The 15,794-nt window shown below is 39.7% G+C and overlaps 1 protein-coding gene across 2 annotated transcripts in view; it reads right to left on the bottom strand.

The window, feature by feature from the left end:
- zbtb20 (zinc finger and BTB domain containing 20) overlaps positions 1-1,273 on the bottom strand; it is a 28,254-nt gene extending 26,981 nt beyond the window's left edge. The window contains exons 1-2 of one of the 2 annotated variants that reach the window (XM_056594519.1): positions 1,040-1,273; positions 880-923 (exon numbers count right to left, since the gene is read on the bottom strand). The gene's annotated coding sequence lies outside the window, so the exon portion shown is untranslated. Of the gene's footprint in view, positions 1-879 lie in introns of both variants that reach the window. The other variant, XM_056594518.1, reaches the window with a different exon arrangement.
- Between the last annotated feature and the right edge of the window lie 14,521 nt (positions 1,274-15,794).

The raw sequence follows: 15,794 nt of genomic DNA, 5'->3' as shown, positions 1-15,794 counted from the left end.
TCCGGAGGCTTCTGTTTACCGAAGATAAATTAACGTGATTTAATTTCCCCAAATACCCAACATATTATTTAGTGATCCTCCAGACTATGTAGGCTAGACATCTGTCTGGCTCCCCCCCAAAAAAAACGTATAGCTCATGACGATCAGACACTGTCCTCCCGTCCCGAACAACCCTGTTTCTTAAATAAACCCCAAAAAATAAAACGGTTCAAATATATATTGTATTTTTACAAAATGGTGGTGACTTGCGCCAAGAAACCTGTCCATCCAATTCAAATAAGTGACCTAAAAGCCAGACGCGCACGTCTGCCACCACAGATGTTCCAGGCGGTGTGTGAATGGGAGCGTGCAGCACGCACGGCTCAGCCATGGCACATTGTGACCGACGTGATGGTCTCAAACCATTATTCCCATTCGTAAACCACTCTCCAGCCCAGCTCGTACTACAAATTTGAAAGCGTGTGCTCGCTAAATGTACAGGAGCCCGTTTACAATAATGACAGATGGGCAACTTGCGTCATGGCAGTGGCAAGGCAGCGCGTACTCTAACGTACACGGACAATACACAAAAAAACACGGCAGTTGCCATTGAGTCTCCAAAAAACGCGTAATTTCATTCTCTCGTTAAAACTCTTCAACTCTTTGAATCGCCCCGAGACCATTCAAAGAATGAAGTTGTCGAATGTGCTTTATAGTGATGGATTATTATTCGCGTGAACAGGGATACAAACTAGAAGCCATAGTATTGCGTGGATGGCACTAAGTTTACGAGGACATGGTATACGCTCTACGGAATTACAATCATTGTATCACCCCCCTTTATTACAAACCCCACATCACATGAAGAGCTCTTTTGAGCTACTTTTGGTCATTTCTTACCTGCGGTCCGAAGCTCGTTCAATAGCGGCGACGGCGTGCCACAGCTGTCCCCGGTTTGCCCGACAAAGCAAAGCCTAGTTTAAATTATGTTCCTTTACTTTGTTTCATTTCTCACTTCCATCTTCTTTCATCTCATCAATAAACACACGCTGCAGCCTACCTTCACAGACGACCTCGGTTCAAGTGTGCCCTCCCATTTTTTAACTATACATCGAATACTTTGGTTGGGCACGCCTATTCACTTAAGCCACTGGGATGGGAGCAGCGCGCTGTCTTGAGCGGTGTAGGACGGCTCGTACATCGGTCAGCGTTAATATGCCCCAATCCTAAGGCATCGCACACCCTCCCGACGAACACACTGGGACGCTGAAGCCAGCTCCATTATGCCTGTGGAGTGTCGTGGGTCTCCCCCCCTACCCCCACCTCCACCACCCCACCACCACCAACCACTATGCGAGGACAAATTTCATTCAGCTCAGTGTAAAACAAAAGCAAAACTTTCTGAATTCAGATGATCGCCTCGTTTAGTTTATTGTTGCTGTAACAACGGTTGACCTTTCAGAGCGGGCGCCCTGGTTATGATTGCGTTATGGTTGAGGTTTGAAACGAGACAAAAGCGTCGCATACACACCTCCTAGGCTGCTTTTTGTTTCGCTCGGATGTTTTAAAGTTAAAACTACTGTTGAAACCCCCCACGTTTAGATTTTTCGAGCTGATGATCGTGAACTCCCAAATCTTCCACTGTCTGTGTGCAGACGGCGGTGTCTGTCACGCGTCCGAACTTCTCATTGGATGGCGCTGCTGTCTGTACGCGATACACACGAAACGGCGGCGTGCTATTGGTCGAGGGCGCTGCCCATCATTTTTCCTGTACCAACAAGCTAGATTGTCTGTCGTGTCTCTTACTTTCTACGCATTTCTTTTTTCTCATTTATTTATTTTTTAACGTCCCGAGCTGACCTCGAGTTAGCAGGAAAAAAATGTGCCGGTTTATTTGGCTGAATTGAAACCAACCACAGTAATGATTTGATGTCACGATATCGACGAATATTATCTTTACCTTGTGTTATTTTTCTGGATGTACATGCATTGAAAAATATTCTTGGTGTAACATAAAGAAATTACATGTCATGTGGGGGTCCCCCCCTCGCCCCCCCCCCCCCCCCCAACCCACCCCACCCCCACCCCGCCGTGTCTAGACAGTGACAGGTGTGCATGCGCGCGCTTGTCTGTTTCTTAAATTAAAATCTTTAAAAAAAAAAGGAAAAGATCATCTTATTTATTTATTTCCGAACCAAATAGTGATGTGGGGTTTTATTTGAAGACCATAGAATAAAAGGCAAGTACATATATCATTATTTTTATTGGCACAATTCCGAAGCGATGTGGGTTTGTGTGTGCGCGCGCGTGCGTGCGTGCGCGTGTGCGTGCGTGTGTGTGCGTGCGTGTGTGTGTGTGTGCGTGTGTGTGTGTGTGTGTTTGTGTGTGGTGTGTGAGAGCCCGAGAGAGAGGGAGAGAGTGTGTGTGTGTGTGTGTGTGTGTGTGTGTGTGTGTGTGTGTGTGTGTGTGTGTGTGTGTGTGTGTGTGTGTGTGTGTGTGTGTGTGTGTGTGTGTGTGTGTGTGTGTGTGTGTGTGTTGAACGCGGTGTTGTCTTTTGGTTTTTTAAAGAAATGTAAGTAAACATAAACATAATTACTGTTATGCTGTTATGGTACATTACATGATACAAGCGCGAGATTCGCTAGATAATGGTCAAATGAGGATAGTGTGGAAATATCACGCTCCCTGAGAGGATTTTGTGCGCCATCTGCAGGGTACGACAGGAAATAATCTTCCGGGTTCAAAGGAGGACACTGTTGCGTCACCTACTTTGACCTACATTAAGGAGCGCTGCACCGTATAAAACGAATGCATGCCAAGATTGTCCGATTAGATAACACGCCGCATTATATTTAAAATGCCTTTGAACAAGTTAGGGTTTGTTATCGTTATACTATATATACGCCGAACTTTCCAGTCTACGTATGTAAACTATAGGCGAGGGCTAGGCTACAATCGAAAGCTGTTTTTTTCCAAACACAACCCATCGGACCTGTGCATTTCATGTAGAGGAGGAGACATGGTAAAATATATGCAGATTCACATAAGTTATTTTAATTAAAATAAATATCGGCTGATTATACACATATTATTTATTAAATAATGAATACAAAAAAACACATTTAAAAGTAAATTAAAACATTTCTATATATCCTGTTATGGGAGAAGTTAACCATTACTTTTTATGTTAACTATTTTATTATCAGGCCTATATATGATATCGATACATTAATAGTGGAAAGCAGCTAAATCACCTCTGGATTCATAGGAAAGATTTGACACGGAGCCAGGAGTCTGGGGTCAAGGCGTACTATGGGACTCGACACAGCGCCAGAGAGTCTGGGGTCAAGGCGTACTGACGTCAACCTAATGTTTAGATTAGATTAGCTGCGGATGTTGACCACATAATTAAAGTAATGTATGGCTGACGAGCCTTACCATAAAAGGAGAACAATGCATGCTGTGGGCGGACCTACCATACGGGGAATAGCTTGGTGTGTGAGAATATAAAGGCAGGGATCGTATACATCCAGCAGTGCTTTGCAGACTACTCGGCCTTGTTGTTGATTGTTGAACAATAAAGTCTTACTTGCTCCGGACTCCACGATTCCTCATGCTCTCTTAATTAGTTGAAGTGATAGAATTTGGTTATTTTCTGCCGCATATCTAGCCTCACAAAAACAGCATTGTTGTTTATTCTCTAATGGGAGTTACATTAGTGATTGCCAGTATTGTTGTTTATTCTCTAATATAAGTTACATTAGTGATTGAAGGTTGTGCTAAATCTCTGACATCAGAAGTTTCTACACTGTTTGTTGCATGCAATGTGCCTTCTTCTCCATTATGAAGACTGAGGTCAAATTAAAAATATTAATATTCTTATTCAATTTGAATTTCAGTGCAACCTGCCAGGGAAACATAAATATGCTAACACAATTAAATAAAATACATGTATTTAGCCCAATAGAACCCATGCCCGGGGGTGTTAATGTTTAAGTGACTTGTATTGAGGGTGGTTGTTTACTATTATGTAGTTAGGTAGCTGACAGTGAACAGAAAAGAAAGCACCAGATAATAAAACGGATGTATGTGTCATTATGCTATTGTAGGACTTCACAGACCTATGGGCATTGTTTTAATTATTGAAAGGAGATTATTTTGCACATTTTGATGAAGTCAAGACTCAGAACAAGCCGTCACAGCAACAAGTAGTTTTGTAGGTCAAGCGGTTTAATACTATAACAGGTAGAGCCTGACTCTCAAGCAGGGAGAGCAAGACCTAACGGTCTACTATCATTCACAAGGTTAATGTATACATGTATACCATGGGAATGTACCTAGACATACAGACAGGATGTTCATATGCAAAGGGAAAGGGCCTAGCCCTATAGACAGGATACCATTATGCAATGTATGCAAGAGGAAAGTACCCATCCTTACAGACAGGATACTGTATTTCCTCAGGTTGTGTTATCTAGCCACCCCATCTGTTAACTGGTGTTAGCTAGTTCCCCTTTGTTAACCTTTGGGGTGGACCGGTCACAAGGACCCCTTTATCTATAGGCCTACCAGAAACATCTCCTGTATCTCAACATTTCCCTCAAATGTGTATTTACAAATGCATTGCGGGAGGGGGTGAAACTCTGTTAAAAAGGCTGTGTGAAACAATATTCTGGGCAAATTCTACTAGAGAGGAGACTAGTGTATGCATACATTAAAATAGAATTATTGTCTACAACTATTGTGAGCTTTTTTACATTTAGAAGTCTCATATGTTCTAGACGCAATATCACATAAAGAAATGGCCACAGCAGTATGCAATGGAAGATAACCTAGCCAGACACAGAATGTATGCTATGGGAAAGTTAGCCATACACACAATGTATAGAACGGACAGAACCTAGCCATACACACAATGTATGCAATGGGAAAGTTAGCTCTAAACACAATGTATGCTATGGGAAGGTTCCAAAACACAGACAAAAGAGTTCCTTAATACTGAAGATTGATGGAAACATAGGTTTAAATATTAGATTAGTATATCAGAATGGATGCTTATTGTGTATAAAGCAACTTATCAGAAATAACGGCAAAAATTCAAAGAAAGGTCAGACACACTTAAAAAAAGCAAATAATCTGGACAGGCAGAGCACATGCAATTTTTTTTTATATATATATATATTTGACATGTTTATCAACTGCTGAATTTTATTTTTCAACAGACTGAGCACCGGGTAATTGTTAACTCTATCAAGTCATGTAGTTAGGTAATGAGGAAAGTAAATAATCATATCAGGCCCACATACAATCATAATCTATACTGTTCAAAGTAGGTTCATAGCACTGTGTCCAAAGGATATAATGGAGTTACAGTGTATGACATATAGAGACAAGTCAATGAGGAGCAGGTAGGGCGTCTTGCTCAAGGACTCCTACTGGTAGCCTGCAGACTTTGGGGATTGAACCAAGAACCTTTCAGCTGGACTGGCTAAATTAATATCGATTCAATTATATAACCAATTGTGATAGAACTAAGTAATAGGAATAAAAGTATATTGTCTGACATAAGGACAATATCAAGTTACAGCTAACACTTTACATGCTACCCATGCTAGCCTAAGTCTAAGTCTGCATTTTTGACTAATGCAAAATAAAAGAAGCCAGTTGGTTTGGTTTTCTTGGCTGCAGCTTTGAATTAAATGCCTGAGGACCTAGCAGAAGACTTAGAGGGTGTGTGTCCAATGAGAATGGGAGTATTTAAACAGGGAACTCATGACCTCGGTTGAACTCAGTTCCTGCTTTCAATTAAAGACGTCAGTAGTGTCATGTGCTTTCACAAATCTCATAGAACCATTTATTTGTGTCATTTATGAGCGTTATTTATCTTTATTTGCAATTTTCGGGAGCTATGGTGTATATCTGCTTCCCAATTGTCCTGTCTTCTTGTAATATAGCATAAATCTCCAATATGGTTTTAATTAAATGTATTTATTTTAAAACACGTCTCCCAATGTAATTACATGTTCTATTAAAGTGAAACACACTACTGTAGGCCTGCACTCTGCTTCCTTCTACTGCACTCTGAATGCCACCAGAAGAGGGTGGTCAAATGCAGTTAGGTATTGAGGGAGATGACCGATTCACCTTATTACCCAGAACAACAAGAACGGGCAGTTTTTTCAAACTTTAACCTTTGTGTCTGTCATTGAAAAAAACAACACTTAACACAATTAGAGAGGTTGAGTAAGCTGAAGTTTAAACGATTATTAGATTATTAGATAACTTCAAACTATTATTATTTGTTTACAAGTGATAATAATTTGGTTTGCAGTTGGTTTGCAAAGATCGCCCGTTTTGGACCAGGTTTCAGGTTATATTTCCAGAATGATTCCTTCCACTTGCACCGACCAATCACAACAGTCTATGCATTAAGCTTAGAAATTAGTGTTCCCTCCCCTGTGTCCCCGATCCCAGATCCCTATTAACTGAACATGGACATCGTTCTCTGTATTCTCAGTAGAATACAACCTAAAGAATGGACATTAAACATGACAGTTATATCAGATTTAGAGCAGTGAGAGACTCTGTGATGGAAATCCACCCACCCTTTATTAATTAAACTGATATCACACAGATATAATAAACAAAATGCTTATTAGATTACATTTTCCATACCATGACTGGCTTGAAGGGGTTTACATGTGTGACAAAAACTGTCTTGAGTAAAGTTGCCACGTATTATCAAAGAAAACAAATGCCTCTACCACATATATGAGAGAACATAAAGATGTGATATGGATGATGACACAATGACAAAAGCTTCTACTCTTCTATATAAGAATATATTCAAACAATTGCCAAATATACCACTGTATGTGATTTTGGAATACATTTATAAAGCAGACAGTGTTTAACTATGACTTTAGCATTAACTCGTTATCCTTGACTGTAGCATAAACTGATTAACGTTAACTTATAAGTCAGCATAAGTAAAGTTAGAGGAAGAATGAAGGGGGCTTCTTTCTTCTTTGTGGCCTGTCAAGATCATTTGAGCCAGGTATGGACATGTTTCTGGCTTTGAGGGGTCAACTTGGAGCTGTCATGGATGAACAACACTTAAACAAAATAAGAGAGTTTGAGAATGCTGAAGTATGAAAGATAAAGTCTTTATTAGCACTTGTAACAAGTAAGATCAAAGCCTGGGTTGGTCTGCCAAAGAGCTCCCGTGCCGCTCGCCAGACTTCAGCCTATACGCTCCATTCTGCACACCCATCATCCATACGTCGTCCCCCCATCCCATACATTAAAATCCTTATTTTGAATCATGCTGCTCCCTCGCTCTCCCTCCCTATTGCATCTGAGGCCAGAGCTTCGTATGGGACAGTTTATCTCCTTATTAGGAGGCACACTCTCCCTGGTACTGTATGCATTCACCCCTTGGAACAAGCCGCTCTATTCAGGGCCTATAGTTTGAGACTCTTACGATAAATAGTTCAATGAGTTCAACTGCAATGGTGGCATAAAGCATCTGTCCTAAGGGAGAGTCATACCTCGCTAACTCAATGTTTTTCTCCACCCTTATTTGATAAATCAAGTCTTCGACATTTTTTTGAGGGCCATCTCTTTCGTCAACCTGGACGCTATCATGGAAATTATAATAACAAAAAATTATCCCACTACTGTTAGTACTACCAAGAGTATTATACCTATTTTTTACTGACAACGGGTTAAAATGATCAAACATAGAGTCAAACCAGTCCATACCCCACTGTCCATGACCAGCATTATCTTAGAGTTCGTCCTGTAGGTTTTCGCAATTTCTCTAAGGCCATTGTAAGTTAGCTGTCAGGGGCTGTGTTATTGGGGATACATGTGCAGAATTCGCCTCCAAACCTTTGGCATACGCCTCCATGCTCGGCTGACTGTGCTGAACATGTTTACCATGAGAAAATTAATGACAGCAAACAGTTTTTTCTGGTTTCTGTCTCCCCACTGCAAACCCTGCATGGTTTCCCAAATGATCTTTGTAGCAAGATCCATCGTCAAACTGTTCTCCCTGTGCCCCAACTATAGGTGTTGACAAAAAACCGGGGCTCAATTCAGTAAAAGTCAGAGTCAGCGGCAAAATCATGTGGTGTTCCTTCACAATCATGTTGAATTCTTCCTTCTGGATTTACTGTGGAACTCCTTTTTATGGTAACATCTGGAAACGTTCGTCATTTTTTAATATTCCATCAATCTAGAGTTTGTCAATGCAAACTGTCCTTTCTTAGTTAATTCAGTGACTTATTGATGCGTGGACATAGTCAGCGGCTATCCCATTGTAATGGTGGAGGCCGTGTCATAAGCATAATGTACCGCAGCTAATTCCTGGTGACAGGGTGGCTAGCCTTGTGCCGCTGTATGTAACTTTGAGCTGTAGACTGCTATGGGTCGTGTTCGCCACCCGCTACATGAGTCTTGCATGAACACCGCTGATGCGTACCCCTAACCCTACTATTTGCTACATAGGCCTACAATAGGAGCGGTTTTGTATAGTGTGGCGTTGCTAACGAGCTTGCCCCCTGCATTGTTTGAGGCCTTCCAATGCCGCCGATGCAGCTGCATTCCGAATGAGTCCGGCTTGTTCTTCCTGCGGCCTTCATAATTTTCCTCAATTACGCAGTTTAGAGGGCATAGTCCTCTATCCAATCTGAACCTAACCCTGTCATCCCCAGATGTGTCATCATGAGTCGGACCGTCCCTGGCTTAGGTGCTTCACTAATCCATTGTAGCTGGCTGGGTGCTATTGATTTAGTTTGATGTGCTACCGGCCTCCCTAGATATTCTACTTCAGTCTGGCAGGACTCCATCTTTTTCTGTGACACCTTGTGTCCCCCTCTTGCCAATTTGCTTAATGCAGTCGTGGCATCCTCATGACATTGCTCCGATATTGGATAACATAACAGAAGATCATCTGCATACTGTATCAGGGTCCGGTCCAAAACCCGCTCCTCCACATCATCTTTCAGGACTTGGTTGAACCCATGTTGAGAATGTTTAATCCCCTGTTACATTCTCATATATATGTATTGTTTACCTCCATACGGGAATGCAAATAGATGTCTGCTTTCCTCTGCAAGAGGCACTCTAACAAATACTCCATATAAGTCAATCGCTGTGAAATATTTAGCGTCAGGAGGAACATTGGCCAGCAGCATGTTTTGGATTTGGGACTTCTGCCTGCATGTCTTCTAGGACTTTATTCAAAGCTCTTAGATCATGTACTAACCGCCATTATTTTGGTCTGCTTTTTGAACTGGAAACAAAATAGTTTAAAATCACGTTTGGTTTCTATCAATACACCCTCAGCTTATAAACCTTCTATGGTATGGGCTTTTCGCATCCCATCCTTGGTTTCAGTTAGTATTGTTTTCGCCCGCAAGATAGTTTAGAATTGAGCAGACCTGATTATTATTATTGGTTGGCAGAATGCACCAATCCTACATTTGTGTCAGATGTGGACCATACCTGCAAAGGTATTCTGGCTGCCATCTCTGTCTCCATCTCCATCTGCCGTCGTTTGGTGGCTTTCCTGTTGTCATTAGTTGCTGCTGTTTCTGGCCTACTTCCACTTCCTGAAAAAACCCTGTCATGTCTGTGTGACTTTTCTTGATAATAAATTGATTAACTGTTCCCTTCCATGATTTTTGTAGTTTTATCTAGCATAATTAACGTGCTAAACTATTACATAGCATGTCCTTCCATTATTTATACTTTTTATAAAAAAGCCTGAACTCAGTTTGTGTATTCTAAGCTATTTTCCCAATATCTTCCCATACTTTTAATCTTCGTCGGTTGTTTCTGGCACTTGCCCTAAGCTCATGCCCTCAAATAATTTATTTTAAACCTTAATGGATAACCAATGTATATTGAGCTACAAAACGTTCCCTCCATTTTCACATGACCTGAAAACACTGGCTACTCTGACACACTCCTCTAAGAATTAGATTATTATTTTTTATTAAAATGACGTACTCTACCCATTCAGACCTCAGCAATTTGCTAAGCAGCGTCCGCAGAGTTAATTTCCCAATTTTTAATACTCTCCACATTTAGCCCTCAGCAATTTGCTGAGCGGTACCCCCAGAGTTAATCTCTTAATTTCTATACTCGTTCAGACCCTAGCAAGCATATCTAGCCAGGCGGTAGCCACAGGTTCTGCCCGAGCAGAACCTCTAGAGGTGCACTTTCTCTAGGCCGTTCGCTAGAGGTGGTCTCTCAGGCGATCATCCCCCAACTGTTCAGCCCAACCTTCTCTGAGGCCGTATTTTAGGGCTGCCTGTTCTGCCCTTTATAGTACTTTTCCTCTCATTTGTACCCCTAAAGCGGTATCCACAGGACTAAAAAAAATTAATATATCATCAATTGAGTAAAGCACAGAAGGTTATGGTCAGAGCATGCACTCGCACAACCTTCACGTGGCCCACTAAATACACCGCTACACCCCTGGCTGCCCTCTCTCTTTGCTGTTTTTCCCTTATGTATGAAACGGTTTGTACATTTGGAGAGACACTTTACTTGCTGCTCAGCATTAGGATTGGGTAGGGACAGATCACACAATGTTTCCCACTTATAAGTAAGAACGTTGCTTGTCTTTGCCCAATGAGTTGCCCCTCAGTGTTGTCTGACCCTTGCCGGACCCCGACCCGCGGCCCATCCGATGGTGTCGGCCCCTTTTCTTCGTGGGTAAACAACACTTAAACAAAATAAGAGAGTTTGAGAAACCTAGGTGTGAAAGATAAAGTCTTTATTATCCCTTGTAACAAGTAGCAACAGAGCCCGAGTTGGTTTCGCACATAGCTCCCTTGCCTCTCAGACTTCAGCCTATACGCTTCATTCTGCACATCCATCATCCATACGTCGTCACCTCATCCCATACATTAACGTCCTTATTTGGAAACATGCTGCTGCCTCACTCTCCCTCCCTCTTGGCTCTGAGGCCGGAGCTAAGTCGGGGACAGTATATCTCCTTATTTGGAAGCACGCTGCTCCCTGGTACTGTATGCATTCAACTCTTTGAACAGGCCTCTCTATTCAGGGCCTATAGCTGAGACTCTTACGAGAGTCATACCTTGGTTACTCAATGTTTTTCTCCTCCACCCTTTTTTGAACACATAGTTAATGATTATATTATTATAATGATTATATATTTCCTTTGGATGCTAGAGTACATTAATCCCACAGAGTCAGCTGAGTCACCGAGGTTCATCTCAGGGGCGACAGGAGGTGTAAATGAGAAACACATGGCCGTCTTTCTCCATACTTATTCCCTTCATATAGGCAAGGTAATGACTTCCTTTAGACCGATAGTAAACACATTCACAAAGCAGGCGAACTTTGACTGTGACATGAGTCAGTTAGAATTAACCTATAGAACAAAAGCAGGTGGCTCCTTTCTTCCCTGTGGCCGTCCTAGAGCCCTCCCTGCCGTCCCCTCCTCTCAGGATGAGCTGAGCGAGGCATGGGAAGGTGTACGGCTTTAGGGGTCAACTCAGGCTGAGTAACCTAAATTAATCCCAGTGGTGGCAGGAGGTATAAATGAGTAACACATAGATGTCACTCAGAATATAATCCGTCGTTAACTCTTGGCTTTCTCCACACTTATTTCATTCATGCAGGCGAGATAATGCTTTTAATTCCTTTAAACCTACGGTCCATTTCTCCCATGTTTCTTTATTGATATAAGTTGATTGGGTGTAGTATTAATACTATAGTCATATATTTAGTAGGAAAATAATATAGTTTTATCGTACCCTATTATATATTTTATTATTGTGTCATATTATATTCATAGATGTATAAGCTATTTAATATTTGTAGTTGCCCTACTATATGCTGTGTTATTTATGTATACATACTGCAAACAGCATTCTACTTCTGATTATAATAGCTCATTAGAAAAAAGAACCAACTGTTTTATTGTTGATCTCAAGGTCATGGCTTAATCTTTGTATTCAATAAATGCAATTATTATTTGTGTTCCTTTAAACAATGTATTCAGTCCAATGGAGCCCATACCTGTGGGGGAAAATGTTTGTAATTTGTAAGTAGGTAACAATGAACAAAACAGCCCCATATTATAAAACAGATGTTTATTGTGTCATTATGCTAATGCAGGTCTTCACCAACCTACAGGCCTTGGTGGATTTATCTAAGCGCAATTAATTATTAAAACATTCAGTACACACTTAAAAAAAAAGTAATTCATCTGAGCGCACAGATCACATGCAATTTATCCAAATTGTTGTTATTCATAACTATAAAAAGACCTAACATGTTGACCAATTGCTGATTTTGTAGTCCCAACCAATTGAGCTCTCTGTAATTATCTAGCAACTCACGTAGTAAGTTATAGGTAATGAGGATAGTTAAACAAATATATTAGGCCAATATATAGGCATAATTGTATTGTATATAACATTGCTGTTGATAGCACTTAGCCAAAGGATATAATGTCGTTGGAGATTATGTCTGTTTGTTGAGAAATGTTTATTGTGGTCGGATATATGCTTGCAATGGGATAAAGCACTTAATAGCAATAGAAAGAATAGTATTTGGTCACTATTTGGGAGACGATTTAAGCATTAAAGTGACTGTGAATAAAAAATCAAGATCATTTAGAGGCAGGAATGGGTGAGGGAGGGGTGAAGTTATAGTAATACAATTATAATTTCCCCCTTAGCACTAGTCAAAATTGGCATTTTTGACTTATGCAAATAAAATAAGTGAGTTTGTTTTTCTTTGGTCCATATTTGATTGTGCTGCCTGAGGACCTAGCAGAAGACTTAGATGGTGTTTATCCAATGAGAATGTGAGCATTTGGGGATTCATGACCTCGGTTGAACTGCGCTTCCTGCTGTCCAGTAAGGACATCAGTAGTGTCATGTGCTTTCACACATTTCATACAAACCATTCATAGTGTTGTTTATCCTGATTTGTAGTTTCACAGGGCTATTGTTGGTGTGTATCTGCTTCCCACTGTTATTTATGTATATATACGTATATACAGTACATATTAAAAAGTATATATATATATATTCATACATAATATCATTACTATACAAACATGTCTCGCTCGCTGTGTAATTGAATGTTCTATACCTAATTGAATGTTATGCCACTAATGTAGGCCTACACTGTGCTCCCTTGAACTCTCAATGCCACCACAAGAGGGCGATAATATCACATAGGATGTGGCTGAACGATTGACCTTAATAGAACCCTAACAACACAAAACAGTTTTAAATAAAAAATATTCACATGGTTGGGTTGTGTGACTTGTTGTTGTTGCTATAGTTAGGGGACAAATCAGACAATGTTCCCGAATGTAATTGTTGTGTCTTTAGTGATATATCTTGTATTATTGCTCTTTGTACTGTATAGATAAATACCAAAGTATTATTATGTAGTAATAATAATAAATAATGCATAGTATGTCGTACATTATTTAATCAAGTTTTATTAATACTTGCAGTAGAATATTACTTGTAGTGTGAGCATGATGTGTGAGCACATTCATTTTAAATAAATAGCATTCTACTTCTGAAAACTTTTCCCAAAAATGTTATATGTTGATCTCAAGCTCAAGGTTTGATTGTTGCTTTCAATTAATGCATAATTAAGGATAAGGATTTTTAGCGCTCTTGGAATAGACATGTTTAAGACCCAATTATATTACGTCAAATAACCTTTATTCTAGACTGCGGATACACTTATAGTATCCTTATTCAAGGATTTTGTAATATTATTATTTTATTTATTTATTTGTGTGTGTGTGTGTGTGTGTGTGTGTGTGTGTGTGTGTGTGTGTGTGTGTGTGTGTGTGTGTGTGTGTGTGTGTGTGTGTGTGTGTGTGTGTAAACATCAGAAAACACATTTGAAAAGTGTGTATCTAAACGTGCCAAAAAAAACCTGCAAGCAAACGTGTATTTATCTTTCTTTCATAAATGTAATTATTATTAATATTATTATTAATATATTTGATCATTATTATTATTTCTTTATTATTTGTATTCGTTTTTGGTTATCATTAACTTTTATCCCTATCAGCACCTTTTTCCAAATCTAAAATAAATGCATATTGAATTTAAATAAATAATAATTGAGAACGAGAAGGTGTTCAAGAGAAATGTAAAAGAGGGAGTTAAAGAGGGGTAGTTTAATTATATGTTAACGAGGACAAGTGAAAGGGGGAAGGGTTTAATTATATGTTAACTAAGGGTAGTCAAAAGGGGAGGAGTTTAATTATATGTTGATGAGGAGGAATCGAAGAGGAGGAGTTAAAGAGTTATGGTTAAGAGGATGAGTCAAACGGCGGAGTTAAATGTATAGTCAATCAGATAGAGTTAAAGAGGAGTTAAATATATTTATAAATGAGGTGGCCTAAAAGAGCAGTCGTTGAATAATCTGTCAAATGTGAGGAGTTATAGTAGGAGTAAATGGTTATCTTAAAGATAATTTGCCAGGGTGATGATGACATAATGGTTCTTTTGAAGAAAGTATGAACTATGAAATGCGATTCTCCTTTATAGCTCCAAAATTCAACACATACTTCTGCTCGAGTCGACGTAATTCTGGAGAAAAAGAGGTCCATTTATTTTTAAAACCTTCCTGTTATTCGATAGGCTTTCACTCTCGTTTGAACTTGAAGGACTAAATTGCAATAGAAATGACAGAATGTGCTTATTATTCTGGAGAAGCTTTTAAACGTACAGGGCCTTACACTGTAAGGCCCTGTACGTTTAAAAGCTTACAGTGAATACAGAGGCATGTCAATAAATATTGTGTGAAACAACAAGAACAAGAAATCAGTTAAACTCACGCAAACACTTTTGAGGGGGAGAATTAAGAACATGAAATGATTCGAAGGAAGCTATACGAAAAAGGTCAGCTTTAGGACGATTCAAATTATTCACTGAATCTCCAATATTAATTTTCACAGGTTGAGGCTATGCACTTAGTTTTCAAGAAATATCTGATTTGCAGCGTCAGCGATTTCCATCTTTTTTTCTCCTCTATCTTGAGAAATATTCTACAGCTAGGTCAGAATTTAACTTCTAAATGTTGATAATATTAAATTGTATATATTATATACTACATGCTTATGATTTATGATTCTTTCGATCTTACTCTTTTTCTGATTCTTTAATCTCTCAAAACAATACTTACTAACACTGTTTTAACAGATTATATATGCTTCTGAAATTAAAATGATTAATACAATCCCAAATGTTGTTTTCTTGTAATTGCACTATAATTCCAGAGGAGGGCGCCCGACTCCAGGAAATACAGCGATCCACCAACATTGTAGATTGGGCTCTGTCGTTGGCCCACATTCCTACACATACCTTATTGAAACTTTCTTTTGAAACACAAAGTTTTCATGAAATCATTCAATCAAATCTAAACGTCAATCTTTGTGATATGTCAAATAAAATACATTAAATGTAATATTTAATATAAATGGTATAATACAATGAATACATCATGATTACCATACACACTCTCACATACACACACACACACACACCGACAAACCCCAGTGTTTATATCCAAATCGTTATTCATACGCCAGCAGTGTCTGACCTAATTACCAAAACATATTAATTATTATTCCAGTGTTAAATAATGAATATGGCAGGGAGCTGTCCTGGGCGTGTCAGCCTGTGTTCAGCTGAACTATAGGCCCACTCTGTGGAGTGTGTGGCTGGCTCCCACCCTGCAGCTGGAGAGGACCACGAGCAACCCTGTGTCCTTGGCCTACTTCCTGAGCT

This window comes from Gadus chalcogrammus, chromosome 7 (assembly GCF_026213295.1).
Source record: "Gadus chalcogrammus isolate NIFS_2021 chromosome 7, NIFS_Gcha_1.0, whole genome shotgun sequence".
Classification (NCBI taxonomy): Eukaryota; Metazoa; Chordata; class Actinopteri; order Gadiformes; family Gadidae; genus Gadus; species Gadus chalcogrammus.
Note: the sequence above shows the minus strand (reverse complement) of the source record. Positions and strands in the feature narration are given on the sequence as shown.